The sequence below is a fragment of the Crinia signifera genome, chromosome 11 (genome assembly GCF_055691185.1).
Source record: "Crinia signifera chromosome 11, ASM5569118v1, whole genome shotgun sequence".
NCBI lineage: Eukaryota > Metazoa > Chordata > Amphibia > Anura > Myobatrachidae > Crinia > Crinia signifera.
Window position 1 is genome coordinate 9,326,561 of NC_139227.1, and position 16,045 is coordinate 9,342,605.

The 16,045-nt window shown below is 42.6% G+C and overlaps 1 long non-coding RNA gene and 2 pseudogenes across 1 annotated transcript; 1 reads left to right on the forward strand and 2 right to left on the reverse strand.

Moving 5' to 3' along the window:
- Positions 1-1,106: 1,106 nt before the first annotated feature.
- On the reverse strand, positions 1,107-15,621 carry LOC146045414 (uncharacterized). The gene is made up of 3 exons (XR_014465433.1): positions 15,552-15,621; positions 12,303-12,367; positions 1,107-1,323 (listed from the first exon to the last, which is right to left on the reverse strand). It is a non-coding gene; the product is annotated as an uncharacterized LOC146045414 (long non-coding RNA).
- Positions 3,109-3,227, reverse strand: LOC146046461 (5S ribosomal RNA; annotated as a pseudogene).
- On the forward strand, positions 7,597-7,715 carry LOC146046463 (5S ribosomal RNA; annotated as a pseudogene).
- Positions 15,622-16,045: the final 424 nt, after the last annotated feature.

Consider the following 16,045-nt stretch of genomic DNA (forward strand, 5'->3'; position numbering starts at 1 on the left):
AGTACTTCACTTGGTGGCAGAGTTAATTCAAATAGAATTCTGCCAGTGAGTGGGATCCTCTCATTGGGCCTTATTCTGGTCTGTGCGGACGGAGCCGAATATGCGGCCAGGACCGTGCATCCTAAACCCCGCCTTTCGTACGGATCGCTCACTCCATCTGAATGCGGTAAGAAGCTGTCCGAACGGACCGCAAGTGTATTTCTCATGAATACACCTCCTCCATCTCAGGGAACCTCCCCCATTATTCGATGGTCGCAGACCGAGTGGTCAGGAAGCTCCCGCAACCTCAGACTACACGGGCATTTCTCCGTGCAAAAGCAGGGATCTGGGCGGGCAGCTGACATCCAGCAATGTCATATGTCCGCCCTCTACACGTGCGTCACGACCGCATTACCATATGTACGCCCAGCGTTTTCATGGGAACGCCCATGAAACGCGGGGTGTAAACATATGGTAATGAGCCCAAACAGCCCTTCACGCCCCTCTCCACCCCCTGTTCGTAGTGTACACATTTCATGCGGAATTTGGACGTGCGTCCCGTTCACACATGCGCAGAGACGCCTCTGCACATGCGCAGACACAAAACATCTGCGGACCGACCGCACGCGGACATTACCGCACCAACCAGAATAAGGGCCCTTGAGAGGAAGTGGGCTAACAAAACACAGTACCATTTCACCAAAACACATGCAGGTATAATTTCATTAGACCTGGAATATCGCAAACGCTGGGGGTTTCTGGTTCCGTGTGATATACATTCCCCTGTACCCCTTTTGGGCCAATAGTAAACTCTATTGCCAGGACACACCCCCTCCACAAAGGACATGCCCCTTTTTACAAGGCCACACTTCCTTTCAACAGGCTTGAGCACCTCCCAGCAAAAACAAAAATCAGCACCTACATGCTACTTCATACAGAGATACAGTAACAGGTTTTTGTTGATTTTCCTTGCAGAAGCAGAACGGAGCTGACAAAGGAATAAAAAGCTGCTTATTCTGGAACATTGTAAGAAAATATTGTAACCTTAAAGACTGGCATGTACTGTCTGTGACACATGATATGAAGTTGATGGGATGATTGGGCAAATCAGAATAGTGTTGTGCTCACCTTTTTCCTTGGGTCACTTATCTTTCGTGTGATGAAGGCGCAGTAGGAAAAATCAATGCCAGGATAAAAGAAGGCACACAATCAGTTTGTGTTAACTAAACTCTGGAAAGGTGTTAAAAAAAAAAAAAAAGTATGAAGAAAAAAAAAGCAGGAATAGATGCGTAATTCCAATCACAGCTCCAGAGGTGATTTGCTCGTTAGTGTCTGCAGCTATTCCTGGGTCATAGGTGAAAGAGAAATATGTTAGTGCTGAATATAATCAAAAGAACATAAATATGGGTAAACACCGTTACATAAGGAAGGATTACGTTCATTAGGGTCTGTGAAAGCATTTAAAGGGAAAATACAGGTGAAATTAAAATAACAAATGTAAGCAGCATATCTTCTGATATAAAGTATTATGATGTAACAGAGCTGAATGATATAAAGTAGTTACATGGTAAGGAATAAATACTACATAAATACATTATTCATACTTACATTATATATATATATATATATATATCTATATATATATATATATATATATATATATAGATATATATATATATATATATATAGATATATATCTGGGTACAAGAAAAAGGGACAGTCAGCGCCAGGTAATACAACAGGTGAGTGCGAGACTTGATGCTTACTCAAAATAAACTGTTCCCCCTACTGGTATTAAGGGGTGTCTGCTCAGGTCCCAAGAGAGACAGTGGTGTGCTGTCTCTATAGGTACGGGGTAAATGAGGAAAATGTTTTAGAACCCGGCGACTCCAGTTAAAATATATATAAAAGTAGGCTGTATGTTAAAAAATATTAATACATTTATTGGGCTATACAATAATACAGTAATGAGAAAAAATGGGGGTGGGATATCTCGATTAGAGTAAAAAATAGAGAAACTTTAAAAAATCAATAAAAAAAAAAAAAAAAAAAATAAAAAATATGAAAAATACAAAAAGGAAAATGTCTCTTTAAAACATATGTATCAAGATGATTGCGAATACACAATAAGATCAAGGTAAAATAAATATATGGAATCGCTTAGCTTTTGTAGTATAGGGAGCAATAAGCTCAGAAGTTGCCCGACATGTTTCGTCTATGATAGACTTCCTCAGGGGGTGGGGACAAGGATGAAGGGAGCAGATATTTATGTGCACTAGGAAGTTACGTCACTTCCTGTAATTAGTAATTCAATTGGATACATATTAGGCTAAAAACGGAGGATTTCACACAGTTAGGGCAAGCATTAGCCATGTATAACTAGCTAGTATAGCCGATAGTTATATAAGTCCCGAACAAAGAAAAAGTCACAAGTTTTTACACTTAATGTCCGGGATCGCGGTAAAGTGGGGCGCGACGTCATTTCCGCCCCACTTCCGCCCCGTATCCGGCATCGTTATCATCTAAATGCGCATGCGTCTTTGGTCCCAGCTTCACGCGGCTGTACGTATCTGATAGTGACTGGCGTACTTCCTGTATCTGGAACGCTACGTCTGAAGTCTATTTCCTGGCATTTGGAACGCACAGTGCTGTTGATACGTGCGTGCTGGCTTCCTGGCATTGCCATGGTGACGGATCCTCCCAAACTTTATAGATCTGTGATAAACGATCGGGCTGGATATGTCTCACGTAGTAGGTGACTCATAGTAAAGGTGGTGTTGGATTAGCCATTTTTATAAGAGGAAAGACAAGAAGAGGTATTAGTATATAAGCAATAAAAGCACTGTTCAGGCTGTTAATAAGGTCATTGGAACAGGTGGTATAAAAACAGGACTCAATCTACTCCTAAAACATATGCAGAGGTCATTACTCAGGGTTGTTAAATGAGTATGCTAGGAACTATATTGGCCCAATTTCAGGATAGGCTTTACAGAGTAAACATTGAAAATATATAACATTTTACTATACTGAAGGCAAGTGCCTAAATATATGTGGATCATAACAGGAATGGGAAGGTGTTCCAGTGATTATGTGGATCTCCTTTACAGAACATGTCATACCTTCACCCTTTTATTACAGCACCCAATCTTCCTAGGAGGTTCCCCTTCCTAGTACTAGTTGGGCCCAACACTGCTTAGCTTCCAAGATCGAACGTGGTTGGGCGGTGCCAGTGTGGTATGGCAGTAGTGTGGTTAGTGGTACTGTGGTTGACATAAAAGGATTCCAATCACTGGGATCAAGATGGGTGGGGGAGAAGTGAGCAAGGATGTAACCTAAGGTTGATTGGAACATACCGGACCTTAGATAGTATAAGTAACGGGGTGCAGGTGCCCGCAGTGTGGTCTGGGGTCTCTTAGTAGGAACTTCGGGAAGAGTTTCAGGTGTTATAAGAAAGGTGCTATCTCATAGCTGTCATTAAAACCTTCTGGATGAAGGGTATTTAGTTCGAAAATCCAGAACATTTCTCTTTTTGATAGTAGATTTGACAGGTCTCCTCCTCGTTCTCCTAGTGCGACCAGTTCAATCCCTTTAAACTTAAGTTGCTCTGGATCTGCGTTGTGATGTGTTGAGAAGTGTTGGGAGACAGCATGCGTTTGAACTTTGTTTTTAATGTTTCTAACGTGCTCCTGTATCCGGATTTTCAGGGGTCTCTTAGTCTTTCCCACATACTGTAAATGACAGGAACACTCCAGAAGATAGATGACAGATGATGTAGTACAGTTTATGAAATGTTTTATCTTGAACTCCTTGGATTTGTCTTTATTATGGAATGATTTCCTATTCGGGTGTAGGAGGCGACAGATGATACAGTGTCCACATTTGTAGCTACCTATGCATTTTGGCATACCGGTTGTGTGTTGGGTTTCGTTTCTTAGCATGCTTGGTGCCACCAGGTCTTTAAGATTTTTGCTTTTTCTGTATACCACATGAGGACGTACTGGCAGACTGTTTTTTAAAACTGGGTCCATTAACAGAATCCCCCAGTGTTTATTACCTATAGAGACAGCACACCACTGTCTCTCTTGGGACCTGAGCAGACACCCCTTAATACCAGTAGGGGGAACAGTTTATTTTGAGTAAGCATCAAGTCTCGCACTCACCTGTTGTATTACCTGGCGCTGACTGTCCCTTTTTCTTGTACCCACACATTTTCCTGGTGCTAGGGAATCAGCTGCCTTGTTTATCTGACCTCTGACACAATATGTTTAGAGGGAATGAAAGAGCGAAGAACAGGAGTGACGCATGCCAAAGAATTTTTAATGAGGGAAGGGATACCTCCACAGTGCACACCAATGACGATCTTGATAGTGTGTTCTGGAGTATGGAGAAACTATTATCTAAAGAGGTTCGCACGTGGTGGGACATTAAAGGTCTTGAACATTACGTCAGCGTCGATAGGATTCCAAGAGGTCTAAGACTGCTGAAACAGCCCACCTTCGGGGCGGATAATCCGGATTTCATCAAAGAATGGGACAAAGCACTACACACGTGCTCCATCAATCTTATGAAAATACTAATTACTGAAAAGAAACGTATGCTATTAACTTTGGAAACAGAGATTAATGAACTAGAACTTAAAATGCAGACCAGAAAAGCTGAGGAGAATTACAACATCAATGACAAGGTTCTCAACAAGAAATTGGAACGCATTGAGGCAGAAGTAAAGGAGAATAAGGAGAAGAAGTTTATCAGGGACAAATTAGACTACGAAAATAATAAAATCAAAAAATGGAGCAGAAACACTAACATCTTTCAATACAAAAACAGGCATAATTCAAATTGGAGACAAGCAACACAGTACACAAACAGGAATAACGAAAATCTCGACCTAGAAACCAGAAAACAGTTACCGGTATATACTAACAATAGACATCAAACTTTGAGAAACCAAGCTATATCACAAGGAGGCAAGAAGAGTTTTTTATCCCCGGGGACCAGCACAAGAATACGGAACCTGACAGCAACACCATTGATAGAGAAAGTGACACATGCATCCCCCTTAAAAAGAAGACTGGAGGAAGAAGAAGAGGATGCCGAGGCGGAGGAAGGGACAAGCAAAGGATACCACAAAAAGAGGAACATGAACTAAGAGAAGTAACCCCGAAAGGTATCTTCAACCTCTCAACGTACACCCTTACTAATGCAGAGACAAGTCTCCTTAATAAAGGACTGTCTTTTGCACCATCCAAAGGTCTTAGTAGGTTTGATACCTTCATAGACCTCAATAAATTCACAAGACAACTCACATTGAAGAGACATTTTTTGAAGAAAGAGGATGCCATCATACAGAACTATGAAAACAACTCCAAATCCGGGCTCAGGCCAACCTCGAAATACTACCCCTTGGAATCCAAAGGACCATATATTGGTACATTTTATGAGGCAGTTAGGAATGAGCTATGCACAGAAGATGGACCGAGCACACAGAAGAAAAAGAAAAACCTCACTTACAGAGAAAGAGAAGCCATCAAAACTCTCCAGGACAACAACGGGATTGTCATTAAACCAGCAGATAAGGGTGGCGGATTGGTGATCATGGACAGAACATCATACGAGTTGGAAGCAAAAAGACTACTAGGGGACACAACTTCGTATATCCGGCTACCACAAGATCCTAAAGATGAATATGTAGAGGAACTCCGGACTATCCTACTAAAAGGGCTACGCAACGGAACCCTCACAAAGGATGAATACCAGTATCTATTACACACCAATCCGACCACCCCTATCTTTTATTTCCTACCAAAGATACACAAATCTTTGCAAAACCCTCCCGGTAGGCCTATTGTGGCTGGGATAGAGTCACTCACGTCACACTTGTCTGAATATGCAGATAAATTCCTTCGACCACATGTCACTAACCTCCCTTCCTTTTTAAAAGATACCACTTCGGTCCTCAACATAGTGGAAAACCTGACATGGGAAGAAGACTACCTATGGGCAACAATAGACGTCCAGTCACTTTACACGTGCATCAGACATGAGGACGGGATTAATGCCTGTGACGAGTTTCTAAGAGAGGATGGCACCCTTACAGACATTAACCGAGAGTTTTTATGTGACGTCATGAGTTTTATCTTGAAGCACAATTATTTTAAATTCTTAGACTGCTTTTACCTACAAGTCTGCGGCACAGCTATGGGGACAATCTTTGCCCCTAGCTTCGCTAATTTATTAATGGGTCACTGGGAGAGAAGATTTATTCTTAACAATCATCGTTTTAAAGAGAATATTATCCTTTTTAAACGTTATATTGATGACATTTTAATCATTTGGAGAGGCTCCCAAGCAGATTTTGAAGATTTTCTGAGATACATAGGAGACAATGACTTGAACCTGGTTTTTACTTCCAATGTGCACAGCGAACAGGTGGAGTTCCTCGATCTAGTACTAGCGAAAGATGGTAACAACATAACTACAAAAAATTACGTGAAAAAAGTGGATACCAATAGTTATATCCATTATGAAAGTAGTCACCTCAAGAGATGGAAAAACAATGTGCCATTTTCGCAATTCCACAGGCTATCACGTAACTGCAAAAACACCACCGAGAGAGATGTACAGATCACCACCTATGCGGATAGATTCCGGGAGAAGGGATACCCCGAACATATCCTGAGGGACGCCGAACAGAGGGCAAAAACCCTGAATAGAGAGTCCCTACTACAATACACAAAAAAAGAAGAACATACTCCAGGAATCAAATTCGTCACAACATACAACTGCCAGGAAAAAAATATCAAAGCAGCACTCAATAAACACTGGGGGATTCTGTTAATGGACCCAGTTTTAAAAAACAGTCTGCCAGTACGTCCTCATGTGGTATACAGAAAAAGCAAAAATCTTAAAGACCTGGTGGCACCAAGCATGCTAAGAAACGAAACCCAACACACAACCGGTATGCCAAAATGCATAGGTAGCTACAAATGTGGACACTGTATCATCTGTCGCCTCCTACACCCGAATAGGAAATCATTCCATAATAAAGACAAATCCAAGGAGTTCAAGATAAAACATTTCATAAACTGTACTACATCATCTGTCATCTATCTTCTGGAGTGTTCCTGTCATTTACAGTATGTGGGAAAGACTAAGAGACCCCTGAAAATCCGGATACAGGAGCACGTTAGAAACATTAAAAACAAAGTTCAAACGCATGCTGTCTCCCAACACTTCTCAACACATCACAACGCAGATCCAGAGCAACTTAAGTTTAAAGGGATTGAACTGGTCGCACTAGGAGAACGAGGAGGAGACCTGTCAAATCTACTATCAAAAAGAGAAATGTTCTGGATTTTCGAACTAAATACCCTTCATCCAGAAGGTTTTAATGACAGCTATGAGATAGCACCTTTCTTATAACACCTGAAACTCTTCCCGAAGTTCCTACTAAGAGACCCCAGACCACACTGCGGGCACCTGCACCCCGTTACTTATACTATCTAAGGTCCGGTATGTTCCAATCAACCTTAGGTTACATCCTTGCTCACTTCTCCCCCACCCATCTTGATCCCAGTGATTGGAATCCTTTTATGTCAACCACAGTACCACTAACCACACTACTGCCATACCACACTGGCACCGCCCAACCACGTTCGATCTTGGAAGCTAAGCAGTGTTGGGCCCAACTAGTACTAGGAAGGGGAACCTCCTAGGAAGATTGGGTGCTGTAATAAAAGGGTGAAGGTATGACATGTTCTGTAAAGGAGATCCACATAATCACTGGAACACCTTCCCATTCCTGTTATGATCCACATATATTTAGGCACTTGCCTTCAGTATAGTAAAATGTTATATATTTTCAATGTTTACTCTGTAAAGCCTATCCTGAAATTGGGCCAATATAGTTCCTAGCATACTCATTTAACAACCCTGAGTAATGACCTCTGCATATGTTTTAGGAGTAGATTGAGTCCTGTTTTTATACCACCTGTTCCAATGACCTTATTAACAGCCTGAACAGTGCTTTTATTGCTTATATACTAATACCTCTTCTTGTCTTTCCTCTTATAAAAATGGCTAATCCAACACCACCTTTACTATGAGTCACCTACTACGTGAGACATATCCAGCCCGATCGTTTATCACAGATCTATAAAGTTTGGGAGGATCCGTCACCATGGCAATGCCAGGAAGCCAGCACGCACGTATCAACAGCACTGTGCGTTCCAAATGCCAGGAAATAGACTTCAGACGTAGCGTTCCAGATACAGGAAGTACGCCAGTCACTATCAGATACGTACAGCCGCGTGAAGCTGGGACCAAAGACGCATGCGCATTTAGATGATAACGATGCCGGATACGGGGCGGAAGTGGGGCGGAAATGACGTCGCGCCCCACTTTACCGCGATCCCGGACATTAAGTGTAAAAACTTGTGACTTTTTCTTTGTTCGGGACTTATATAACTATCGGCTATACTAGCTAGTTATACATGGCTAATGCTTGCCCTAACTGTGTGAAATCCTCCGTTTTTAGCCTAATATGTATCCAATTGAATTACTAATTACAGGAAGTGACGTAACTTCCTAGTGCACATAAATATCTGCTCCCTTCATCCTTGTCCCCACCCCCTGAGGAAGTCTATCATAGACGAAACATGTCGGGCAACTTCTGAGCTTATTGCTCCCTATACTACAAAAGCTAAGCGATTCCATATATTTATTTTACCTTGATCTTATTGTGTATTCGCAATCATCTTGATACATATGTTTTAAAGAGACATTTTCCTTTTTGTATTTTTCATATTTTTTTTTTTTTTTTTTTTTTATTTTTTATTGATTTTTTAAAGTTTCTCTATTTTTTACTCTAAACGAGATATCCCACCCCCATTTTTTCTCATTACTGTATTATTGTATAGCCCAATAAATGTATTAATATTTTTTAACATACAGCCTACTTTTATATATATTTTAACTGGAGTCGCCGGGTTCTAAAACATTTTCCTCATAGATATATATCTATATATATATATATATATATATATATATATATATATATATATATATATAGATAGATAGATATATATATATATATATATATATATATATATATATATATATATATATATATATATATATATAAAGCAGAATCTTGTGTTGCGCCACGGGAATTGAAGTAATTATGTGGGGGCTGCCTAGCTCACAAGATCCCCTGTTGGATGGGGGATATAGGGAAATATAGAATACAATTGTGTGTTGGCGCCCCTAGTGTTGATCTTCACAATTAAATCAGTTAAGCCTTAGGCTAAGGCCCTTATTCTGATCGGTGCGGATATTCCCGCATTCTTACGGTGCGGTCCGCACGCCACGGTGTTCTGCCGCGTGCGGCCATCGTCCGTAGAAACGCCCACGGGTCCTCCGCATTCGGACGGACTCACTCTTTAAGAACAGGGCGTGTTTACGGACGACATACAAACCATGCGTGTGCGGGAGAAACACTCAGATTCTGCACGGTATTACAGAGTATTACAGAGTATGCTCGGGAATACCGCATCCGAACGGGAGCCAAGCGGTGCTACCGCACGTAAGCGGAGTATTTACGCCAAACAACCCACTATTATGTATCTTCTGCAATACATCACATGACCCACTTATTCAATTACCTATCCTCATAAAAAACTGCTTATTTGGAATTGTAATCAATTAGATGCCAATATATCCTTACAAGCATGCCTAACACATGCATTGCACACATTAACCCTTACAGCAATTGAAGTGCAATGGTTTCAATTAAAGCACTGACAAGCGTCCTATTAGTGAGTAATGAGTAAAGGAGTCGATTCTATTGGGTTCAGGTGTTAATGCTTGTAGTCATTAGGCGTACGTTCGCCTACCGCATGAACGAGTGGTGTCCGCAAAGCAATAGTACACTTGTGGACACCGCACATTTCTTCCCTTTTTGATCGCGTGCATTCGGAGTGCTATCCGAATGTACGCCCCCCAACATAAGTGTACTCCCCCGTGTCCGCCCATGTTTCCGCCCCGTTTTGCCCACTTTGAAACTACGCCCATGTGTCATTCCGCATGACGCCCATAATACGCCCATATTTCCCGACTGATTGCGGGGAACAGTTTTGTACGGGATTTGGCCGAACAGGTACGGAGTCAAGGCGTGGCACATGCGCGTTGCGTTCTCCACGCATGCGCAGACGCCGTAAAGACGCGATCCGAAAGTATGCGGTAAAGTACGCGTCAATCAGAATAAGGGCCTAAATCACTTTAGCATACAGTAAAAAAGTAATTTCAAATATTTATTAAAAAGTCTCTTTTTTAAACACAGTGGTCACAATTGATCCAATTTTTTTTGGGTTCTCATTCAGACATTTAAGATACTTGATAACAGCAGAAGAAAATATAACCAACGCGTTTCGTCCCTTAATGTGACTTTATCAGGGGTTTACGGATCAAAAGAATTTATAAAGGCAACTTTCCCAAGAGGAAACGATCCTAAATAGGGTGGTATCTTGGCACAGTGAAGCGCCTATTCCTATTATTTCCGGCTAAGCGGCGAATAGTCTCCCTCCCGGCAATGTTGCTATTGAATACACCATCTGATGTTAACGTTTAGTGGATAGGACCTCTTTAGGTGGCCATACCTATACAAGGGTATTATAAAGACAATGTCTCCAATGGATCTGGCAATGCCCAGCTCAATTCCTGGTAAATTTCAACTGTTAAAACTTAATTTGGATTAAAAAGCAGTAAATTCAGTACAGAGTCTGGGATATTCCCAAGGCAATTCTCACCTTCAGTAGATGTGCTCTGGTCACAGGCTCTGTCCGAATTATGTATTAATATATATTAAATAGGAACAATTTGTTTTGCACACACATACAGTAATTGGTCAAATGTATACAATAGCAGTAGTTGTTCTTTAGACCATACTTGCCAACATGTAATGCCTTTGATTCGTGGGTGTATGCGGCGGGGCTAAACGTAACTTGTGTAGTTTCACGGTGGCAGGCTACGCTACGTTGTCAGCGTAGCCCAATGGCTGCCTAGCGTAGTCAGAGTAGTGACTCCGTGGCAGCCCGGCGTAGTCAGCGTAGTGTCCCTGTCAGGCAGCTACTCACCGTACTGTGCCTGGGAGCTGCAGCTCTGTCTCCGGTGTCCCTAGGAAGCCTAGTGAGCACCTCTCGCGCAGCTCTGGTAACCGCCAGATCCCCTGCACTGGCGGACACCGGCGGGGAGGAGATCATGCGGGCGCTGGCGGAGAGGCACTCCATCTGTCTGAGACGCAGCGTGTCTCAAACCCTTACTGTGTCTCAGTAATGATTGCAGCAGGGTACGGCAACCCTGCCCGCTTCCGCTTCAGGGAGATGGACAGGGTTAGGGGTTCGGTAGCATGTGCCTCTCATGCACAATAAAGGAGGCATTTGCCAGTGCTCCATGTTACATACTGGCAAATGCTTCCATTTCAAACCCCCAATATCCACGCCAGCCCAAAGTGTGGCGACCTGTTCATACCCCCACTATACACGTCGGTGTGGGTAGTTGATTTTATAGTAGTGATTTTAAATGTGGCGAGCACAGCGAGCCGCCGAGGCCGAAGTGTGGGGCTCTCTGCGGTCGCCATGCTTCAGGCTCGGTGGCTCACCACACTTTATAAATTCAACTCCACGCCGACGGGGATACTGGGGGTATGAACAGGGCGGGAGGACGCGTACTGCGTCCCCTTGTGGGGCTCGCTATGCTCGCCACGCTTCGGGCTGGCGTGAATAGTGAGGGTGTTTCAGGAACACATCCACACCTGTCATGTCAGGCAGATTACAATGGTCAATGGTTCCATCACAATGTCAGTATCGCTGACTGACTGCGCTAACTGCGTAACGCTGACTGACTGCGCTAACTACGTAACGCTGACTGACTGCGCTAACTGCATAACGCTGACTGTCTATGCTAACTATGTAAGCTCCGTCTAGCCGCGAACGGGCGGGAAAATGACTGATACTGACAGGGACGCCTGACTGACTACGCTAACTACGTAACCTCTGGCTAGCCGCGAACAGGCAGGAACACGACGCTGATACTGACAGGGCCGCTACACTAACTACATAACTGCCGCCGTGAAACTACACAAGTACTGTAATTACTTATCAACATGCCTTTGAAACAAGTATAACAGTCTTTAACGAATATCATGACCAAGCATGAAGTAGCTAGGGGTTGTGACTGAATAGATAGAGGTTAGCATTGGGGCCCCTTGATTAAGTTATTAATATTTATAAATTATTTCATTATAGAGGAACTGATCTGTTACATACCAATAATTACCACTCTATGAACTTGTTCAATATACAAACTGCATTGAAGCCTCAGCATCTCCATACTGTAATTTGTTTTAATGAGATAAGCATACAGTAGGTTAAATCAAAAAGAAATACGCACATAAAAACTTCAATCTAGAATAAAACAAAAAAAAAAAGAAATCTATAACAAAGCCATGTTAACCACAATGAATCCAGAATACTTCAGCTGTTTTCATCTAACTTCACGTTGGACCTTGGATTAAATACTGATTAAACGGTAAGAGGAGGCGGTGAGTAATCAGCTGTCTTCCATCACATATTCCAAATGACATTCAAATTATAAAGTATAACGGGATTATCTCTATTCCTGCAAATTACCTCTTTATAAAAGTCAAAGTAAACATGATTTGTACACAAGAGGTATCATTATCGTCGTGTAACGTCTCTGTGTGGCTTTTCTGGATTACAGCCTGTCTGACTGCCTTGTCTTACAAAATATAGACAGCTTCTAAAAAAAAATGGAGACATTGCAATACATACACTTTATAATTATACTACATTTATGTATCACATGTTCTTTATACATTGCTGACTGTTACGTACATGCAGAAAATAAACTAGCACATATCTTCCTTTCTATGGGCCTTATTCTAGTTCACTCTTTCTGACAAAATCCTTCTTAGATGGACAAAACCCTGTGCACTGCAGGAGGGCAGATGTAACTTGTGCAGAGAGAATTAGATTTGGGTGGGGTTTTACTTCAAAGTGAGATCTATATTGCAGTGTAAATATAAATCAGCCAGTATTTACCCTGCACAGAAACAAAATAACTCACCCGAAGCTAATTCTCTCTGCACATTTTAGATCTGCCCCCCTGCAGTGCACATGGTTTTGTCAGAAAGAGTGAACTAGAATAAGGCCCTATGTGACACTTCCATTTCTCTCTACGGGGGAGATTCTGTAAACTAAAAATGCGGTAAAAACCCAGTTATCTGCGTTTTTACCGCATTTTGGGATGCTGTAAATATCCCCCGTCGGGTTACCGCGACGGGGGGCATCGCCAGAAAAATCTGACGATGCCCCATAGAAGCCTATGGGCTTCTAACGCGAGCTGCCGCCCCGCACCGACCCACCGCCGCCCTGCACCTCCCTCCCACCGCCACGCACCGACCCCCCTCACCTGTGTTTGGGCAGCACCGGACCTGTGACCTCCTCCTCCCTTCACTATGATTCTCTTCCGGGTGCATGGAGGAGAGCCCGGCGCAGCAGCGCCGGGTAAGGGAGGGAGGGGAGAGCCGCCGGGTCCCCATGGGACCCGCTGACTCTCACCGCAAAGGACAGCTCCTAACGCAAGAGCTGTCCTTTGCCATAATTATCGGACATGTTACAGCATATACGAATTATGTCGGCTATGAGCGATTTTTCAATCTACACTTAAGGATCATTTACAGATATGAAGAACAATGAAACTGCAGCAAAAATGCTAAGATGGCAGTCATTATAAGCAGAAGTGGATTTAGGGGTAAGGCCGCCCAGAAGGACATTATTGGTGCAACTTCTCATCTCCCATCCCCCTTCATGTCACTGCCTCTTCATTTCAGGGCCAGTCCAGATGCTTCAAAACCATCAAAACATCCCCATCCTTGTCCCACTACCACTTCCTGGATCAAAATATACTCATCAGCCTGGTGTGCTGCGCCCCAGCAAGTGCCACCCCTAGGCACTACCCTCATGCACCACTGACTATAAGGCATACAGTAACTGTTGTTGACTCATTCTCCATCCACGTGGGGTTGATGCATGGGGTCGATGTAAAGTGGCACTGATGCATGGGAGTTGATGTTAAGTGGCACAGAAGCATGGGAGTTGATGTACAGTGGTATAGATCCATTGGATTTGATGCACAGCTGCACTAATACATGGTAGAATGATGTACAGTAGCACAGAGGCATGGGGGTATTGATGTACTAGCCATGTCGGTTGATGTAAAGCTGCACAAATGCATGGGAAAGGTTGATGTAAAGCTGTTCAGATGCATGGGGTTGAATGGTTGATGTTAAGTGGCACAGATGCATGGGAGTTGATGTTAAGTGGCACAGATGCATGGGAGTTGATGTACAGTGGTATAGATCCATTGGATTTGATGCACAGCTGCACTAATACATGGTAGAATGATGTACAGTAGCACAGAGGCATGGGGGTATTGATGTACTAGCCATGTCGGGTTGATATAAAGCTGCTCAGATGCATGGAAAGGGGTTAATGTAAAGCTGCTCAGATGCATGGGGTTGATGTAAAGTGGTAGAGATGCATGGGCGTTGATGTAAGTAGCACAGATGCATGGGATTTGATGTACAGTGGTATACAGTAGATGCATGGGAGGGGTTGATGTACAGCTGCACTGACACATGGTGGGTTGATGAACAATGGCACAGATGCATGGGGGTATTGATGTACGATCCATGTGGGGTTGATGTAAAGCTGCACAAATGCATGGGGGGGGTTTGATGTAAAGCTGATCAGGTGCATGGGGTTGATGTAAAGTGGCACAGATGCATGGGAGTTGATGTACAAAGGCACAGATGCCTGGGAGTCGATTTACAGTAGCACAGAAGAATCGGGGGTTTAATGTATAGTTGTACAGATGCTTGGGCGGTTGATGTACAATGGCACAGATGTATAGGGGTTAATGTACAGCAGCACTGAGGCACAGGCACAGATGCATGGGACAGGTTTGACGTATAGCAGCACAGATGCAATATGTACAGTACCAACCAGAGAAAGAAGTGAAAAAGTGGAAAGTTGCACTTACCAATCAGATTCAATGTACAATTTATCAAATACATTCTATAAATGATACGTACTGTAGAAGCTGATTGGTTGATATGAGCACTTCTCCAGTCTTTTCACTGCTTGTTACATCAACTGCCTGGTGTATTACTCCTCAGCTAATAAAACTGTACAGGTCAGCAAGAGTTTCAAAACCAGCAGTTGGATTTCACTCTGGGTTGACAGATGTATCCTCAATTTATTTATAGTATTTTTGTGCCAAACAGAAGTTTTTAGAACAGTTAATAGTGTACCAAAGCATCATCATTACTCTGAAACATTTCATTAGGTATTCACAAACTGTACAGCAATTAGCCGAGTCAATAAGGGAAGGAAAATAAATTACACACATCTCCAAGAAGAAAAACAGAAAACTCAAAAAGAATCAACAATTAATTCGATGTTTACAGGAGATATTACAAGACGAGCTAGAACCTAATGAAGGCTCGTTCCTCTCACATACCGATTTTGGATTATCTTCTGGAGCTCATACTTGCCTCCTTTTGAAAATTAGAATAGGAGAGTTTACAGCAGGATGCAGCCTTCCTCCAGCTGTTGTGAAACTACACATCCCAGCATGCCTTGCCTTAGTTTTAGCAGTCCATAATAACAAAACTGTAGCAAGGCATGATAGGACTTGTAGTTTCACAACAGCTGGAGGAACATACAGTAGTTTGGACATGTCTGTGTTAATTCTTGTTGTTGCAAGATATTTTATATAACATTAGTAAACATTATATTTTGGGAAGTTCTACAAGTATTGATACTAACATAGCTGCCTGTAAAATGGGGTTTCTTGTTTGCAACTATATATTCCTACGGTACTCTTTACTTAGAAGGGCGCCCACGATTTTGATCGTGGGCATCGTTAGTAAAAAATCTCGGGCATCTCGGGCATTGAATGCACTAAAAAATCGGGTGCGATCAAC